The sequence below is a fragment of the Coptis chinensis genome, chromosome 6, assembly GCF_015680905.1.
Source record: "Coptis chinensis isolate HL-2020 chromosome 6, ASM1568090v1, whole genome shotgun sequence".
In the NCBI taxonomy this organism is placed as follows: domain Eukaryota; kingdom Viridiplantae; phylum Streptophyta; class Magnoliopsida; order Ranunculales; family Ranunculaceae; genus Coptis; species Coptis chinensis.
Genome location: NC_141461.1, coordinates 65,484,856 through 65,491,549, shown reverse-complemented (window position 1 = coordinate 65,491,549; position 6,694 = coordinate 65,484,856). Strand labels below are relative to the sequence as shown.

Genomic DNA, 6,694 nt, shown 5'->3' with positions numbered 1-6,694 from the left:
ATAAAGAGTGTAGAGTGCATGTAGTTTTATTGATGTAATTGTGTTGTTTCTAACCCAATTTTTTAAATCGGATTTCAATTTTTCTAATTCAATTGAAATCGTTTGAGTGCATTTGGAATCGTTTGAGTGCGTGTCCACGTCGTTTGAGTGTACACTCAAACACGCGACCAAGTCGCTTGAGTGTATACTCAAATTACATGTCCAAGTCGTTTGAGTGTATACTCAAAAACTACATGGACAAGTCGCTTTGAGTGTTACTCACACTAACACACAAACTATCGCGCCATATCGTTTCATGGCCATGTCGCTTTGAGTGTACCCTCAAACTACGCGCCATGTAGTTTGAGTGTACAATCAAACTACGCGGCCATGTAGTTTGAGTGTATACTCAAACTACATGAACCCGTCGCTTGAGTGTTACTCACACTAACACTCAAACTATGCGGCCATGTCGTTTGAGTGTACACTCAAACTACGCTGTCATGTAGTTTGAGTGTACACTCAACGACATGGCCGCCAGAAGTTTGAGTGTTAGTGTGAGTAACACTGAAACTATTGGCCATGTCGTTTGAGTATACACTCAAACGACTTTGGTCATGTAGTTTGAGTGTACACTCAAATGACATGGCCGCGTAGTTTGAGTGTAAACTCAAACGACATGGACACGTAGTTTCAGTGTTAGTGTGAGTAACACTCAAACGACTTGGCCATGTAGTTTGAGTGTAACTCAAACTCAAAGTAACACTCAAACGACATGGTCATGTCATCTGTGTGTACACTCAAACGACTTGGCCAAGTCGTTTCTGTTTACACTCAAACGACATGGCCATGTCGTTTCGTTTACACTCGCACGACACAACCATGTCGCTTGAGTGTAAACAAACGACTTGGCCAAGTCGTTTGAGTGTACACTCGCATCTACGGTCGCGGTCGCTTGAGTAAAAACGAAAACGACCGGAGGGTTCGCTTTGGCGATACCGGTTGAATTGGTTGCTGGGCTTGGGCTTTGATGGCAAACTTGTAATATGGCAAATTTGTAAAATTTCTTTTTTTTTGAGGGGTTGCCCAATCCAATTTGATGAGTGCCCAATGGAATCACCTAAATGAAAAGGGAAAAAGTACAGTAGCAATGGGGTTACCTTTTGGGTCACAGACTCCAATAGCAACAACAACTGATGTTGAACACTCCACTAATAGCTTGCGACAAAGGACCCTAGTGGACATAGACGACTCTGGTAAGTTTCTAAAAACCCCAAGGTTAAACTTTCCGCGTTTTGATGGAGTTAATCCAAGAGCTTGGGCTCGCAAGGGTAATCAGTTTTTCTACATTCACCCCATGGAAGAGAGTACAAAGGTTAAGGTAGCTTCTCTGTATTTAGAGGGAAAGGCTGATTCATGGTTCCTTTAGCATCAAGAGGGTTAAGAAATTATTGAATGGACTGAGTTAACGGAACAGATCTACAAACGATTTGAAGAAGTGGGGCAAGATAACTATGTTGGAAATTTTAATAAACTGGTTCAAACTGACACAATAGAGGAGTATTATGAACGTTTTGAGACATTGAAAGCTATCATGGTGAGCAAGAATAAAGAGCTAACCGAAGAGTATTTTGTACTCAGTTTTTTGAGTGGGTTAAAGGATGAAATTAGAACTTCAGTTCAGTTGTTTAAACCTACCAATCTACACCACGCTTGGTATCTCGCAAGAATGCAGGAGTCCGCATTAGAGGCCCAATTCAAGAAAACCAAACCAGTCGTCAAAACTTTTCCCAATACCACTTCATACTTTTCAAGTAATAACAACCCAAATAAACAATCTCCTCTCCAACCATCACACCCAAGTCACCATCCACGTCAAAGCTTACACTTCACACCAATACACCAACAACACAAACTCCTTGCTTACCTCCTATTAAGAGACTCACACCAACTCAAATGAAAATTAAAAGAGAGAAAGGACTTTGCTACAACTGTGAAGAACAATACAGGCCTGGACACATATGCAAGACACAGTCCTTATACATGTTGATGGGTACAGAAGAAGCAGACGGGGAAGAGGATCAACATACGGAAACCAAGGACGAGCAATCATTGCAACAGATAGAAACTGATATGGAGATATCCCTCCATGCATTGACAGGGAATGTGGGGAAAAACACGATTAGAATTCAAGGCATGACCAAGAATCGACCGATTACTATTTTGATCGACACTGGTAGTACACATAACTTTCTAGACCCCGAAGTTGCTAAACAAGTGGGTTGCCCCATAGAACCAACTGCTCATATATTGGTGACAATAGCCAATGGAGATAGAGCTATGTGCAAAGCCATATGTAATAAGTTAAAATGGGAAATGCAAGGTCACATGTTCGAAGACAATATAAGACTTTAACCATTAGGAGGTTGTGATATGGTGTTTGGCGGAGATTGGCTTCAGCAATGTGGTGATGTTTTGATTAACCTTCAGAAATTGCAACTGTCATTCAAAAATTGGGGGAAAAATATAACTCTGAAAGGGGGAGAAGAGGTCATTTCTGTGAAAATGATTTCAGTTAAGGCCTTAACCAAGTTTTTGAGGAAGAATACACATGCCTTAGTAGGACAACTCTTTTCAATCACGGCTACATAACTTCAGCAAGACAACCCAGAATCAGTCACTTCACTATTACACGAATTCGCCAATGTTTTTAAGGAACCCAAAAGCTTACCACCCTCCGAAACTTAGACCATCATATCCCTCTTAAGCCAAATGCGTAACCCACCAACCAAAGACCCTATAAACACCCATATATTCAAAAGGCTGTGGTTGAAACACTCATGAAGGAAATGTTATGCTCAGGCCTCATCCAACCCAAATATAGTCCATTTGCTTCCCAGGTTCTACTTTCGTTAAAAAGAAAGATGGCTCATGGCGATTTTGTGTCGACTACTGAAAAACTCAACGAGATGACCATCAAGGACAAATTTCCTATGCCAATTATTGATGAACTTCTCGATAAGTTACATGGGGCTCGAATATTTTCCAAAATTGATCTCAGTCCGGATACCATCGATAAGGGTACATGATGCCGACATATACAAGACCCTCCGAACTCACCAAGGCCACTATGAGTTTAAGGTAATGCCGTTTGGACTTACTAATGCCCCCGCGACATTTTAAGCTTTAATGAATGACATCTTCAACCCTTACCTCGAAATTTGTGTTAGTCTTCTTCGATGACATCCTCGTGGTACAACATTTCACTTGAAGAACACCTTATACACTTAAGACAGTTGTTGGACATTCTTAGAACACACACCCTATCGCGCCAAGCTCTCCAAATGCTCCTTTGCTCAGCCTCAATTAGAATATCTAGGCCACCTCATTACACCAACGGAGTTCTTTGCGATCCTTCTAAGATTGAGGCCATGTTCAATTGGCCTAAAAGCAAAACAATTAAAGGCCTACGAGGGTTTTGGGACTTATCGGGCTATTACAGAGATATGTTCAAGGTTATGGAAATATTAGCAAACCTCTCACTGAAATGTTGAAAAAGAACAACTTCAAATGGTCCAAAGTGGCGTAAGATGCATTTATGCAACTTAAAACGGCTATGACCACCACTCCAGTTCTTGCCTTACCCGATTTCACAAGGCTATTTGTTATAGAAACCGATGCTTGCGCAGGAGTTGGGGACAAGACTTATGCAAGAAGGCAAACCTATTGCTTTTTTCAGCAAAGCATTAGGTCCTAAAGCCCTGGGCTTCTCCACTTATGAGAAAGAGTTGTTGGCCATTGTCATGGTTGTAACCCGATGGAGAGCTTACCTAACAGGACATCACTTCATCATTCCCACAGATTAACATAGCATCAAATTTTTCATGGAGTGGAGGATAACTACTCTACTACAACAAAGATGGCTCACAAAGCTCCTAGGATTCGATTATGAAATAAAATACAAAAGAGGAAAGGAAAATTCTCACTGCGATGCTCTCTCGAAAGTAATGGAGGAACAAGGGTCATGCCATATAATATCTACAAAGGCCACAAAGGGATGAAAGAAGTAATTCTCAGTTATGAACAAGACCAAGTCATACAACAACTCATTTCACAGTTGTTAGTGACACCAGATAGCATTAAAAACTATTCATATGTGGCTGGGATGGTGCGATATAAAGGCAGGTTATATATTGGCAACAACAAGGACTTAAGGAAGCGACTATTGGCTACGATGCACTCTTCTTCTATTGGAGGTCACTCAGGCATTCAAGGTAGTTACCTTAGGGAAAAATCACATTTCTATTGGCTTGGCATGAATAAGGAGGTCTTAGACACTGTTAATACATGTGATGTTTGTCAAAGATGCAAGGGATAACACATTTTTCCAGCTGGTTTACTGCAACCACTATTTGTACCACATCATGCCTAGCAACACATCAGCATGGACTTCATAGAAGGACTACCCAAAGCTGAAGGTAAAGAAATTATATTAGTGGTTGTGGACAGATTGACTAAATATAGTCACTTCATTAGCCTCAATCACCCATACACAGCTACTACAGTTGCCAAGGTCTTCATGGACAACATATACAAGTTGCATGGCCTTCCCCAATCCATTACATCAGACCGAGACAAAATCTTTATCAGCTCTTTCTGGTAGAATCTCTTCAAAGCACTTGGAACTGAATTCCACCTAAGCACCTCTTATCATCCCCAAACAGATGGGCAAACGGAGAGAACTAATGATTGCCTCAAGACCTACTTGAGATGCATGACAAGACACAAACCTCAGAGTTGGGTCAAGCGTGGTTGCCACTTGCTGAGTGGTGGCTTAAAATGGTTCCATTTACTACCTTGTATGGCTACTCTCCACCCTATTTGGCTATCCCAGCTAATGTCACTCATTCCATAGTAGCAGTGGATGATTATTTGAAAGAAAGACAGGCCATGGTTGCAGTGATTAAAGATGATTTGTACAAGGCCCAAGAGCGGATGAAATTCTATGCCGACAAGAAAAGAATAGATTGAGAGGTCATTTGTCATTGGTGATTGGGTATACTTGAAGCTCCAGCCATACCGACAAACATCAGTAGCTCTCTGCAAAAACTTGAAGTTATCCGCCAAGTTCTATGGTCCTTTTCAAGTCCTAGCTCGAATTGGGGTGGTCGCATACAAGTTACAACTACCAATCGGCTCCAAAATCCATCCAAAGTGTTCCATGTTTCACAAAATGAAATCGGTTAGGGATTACAATAACACCCGATTACCTCAACTACCATTGGTGGACCAAGCGGGCCGGTTTTAGTGGAACCAAAGAGCTATTCTCATCAAAAAGAATTGTCCCTCGGAACAACAAAGTAGTGACACAGGTGCTTGTCCAATGGTCTAACACAAGATTGCACGAAGACTCCACATAGGAAGACTAGTCGAGCATTATTGCTCATTACCCCTCATTTTAATCCTTGAGGACAAGGATTTTAAAGGGAAGGCATTGTCATGTCCTATTAGGACAGACTTGGAGATCTCTTTAGTTTATGGGTACTTTAGTATTTTACTTATATTAGGTATGGAGTGGCCAAGAGTTGTTAGTAAGAGCCACGTGTAGGTAGTATAGAGCACCGTAAATCTCTTGGATCCGATGTAGAGAAACTGGTATAAAAGCAAAGAGAGGGATAGAAAATGTAAGAAGAAAAATATCAAAAAAGAAAAGAGGCTCTGTATTCTGTTAGTCAGAGAGGTTGTTTGATTAAGGTAGTCTATTTGGATTAGGTTTCTATTGTTGTAGTCTTAGTACAGGACAAAACGGCACCAAACCTTGGTGGTTTCAGACTTTCAGTAACATATCCCTTATTTTCTTGTCCATCGATAAGCATCACCTCATGCCTTTTTTATATAATCATCAAGGTATCTGTAAAGGTGCGTTTTGGTATTTCCTTTACATACAAAGGGAGAGAGGGAGAACGGATTAGAATATGGTTAAGACCAAGTTCGTCGAAGAGGGAACTGCCTACATATCTTCTTTTGATTCTGGGGGGAGAGAAGAATCAGGTTTGGCGTAGTTCATATGGAGAGTATTTATAGGTGATCCAAGTGAATCCTCACCCCACACGTGTAAAGAACAACACAAATGTAGGGTCAAGATTGTGGAGGCGTGTGAGAACTGTGTTTATAGGTCTGCTATAATGATAGGGATTAGTAGCCTGGCTTAGTAGCTTGCGGCAGTAGTCAGTAGCTGGCGACAATGATTTGCGTACATATAGATTCTTTCATGATTGCTTCTAGAAGATAAGATGAGTCACGTTATAGATCGATATGTATGCTGATACGACCTGTTCTGGAGCGATCTCATAGCGTGTTGATGCGAGCTTGGTGACACAGGTGGGCAAGGTGTATCAAAGATCGGTGCGGTATTTCCACCATGTTGAGCACGTGCCTGATATTCCTGAAGGAGAATATCACTCCCTCACACAGCCCCTTCTCAGTAGGTCACGCCGCTCATTGAAGCGAGTTGCTGAGAGAACACATTAGCGTGTGTGGAGCATGGCAAAAGATAGAAGTTGGTGGAAGTGGAAATACCCAGTGAACTGTGGGGGTCGCTCCGTGCTCTCTGGTGATCTGATGGGCGAAACATCTGACACATGGACAACACGTGAGCGGATCTGAGCAGTTGCAGAGAAAATGTGCCGCCCCATTTTTTAGGATTTGAAAAGAC

General features: G+C 41.6%; 1 pseudogene; it reads left to right on the top strand.

Moving 5' to 3' along the window:
• The first annotated feature begins 1,129 nt into the window (after window positions 1-1,129).
• On the top strand, window positions 1,130-3,068 carry LOC147493983 (uncharacterized; annotated as a pseudogene).
• Window positions 3,069-6,694: the final 3,626 nt, after the last annotated feature.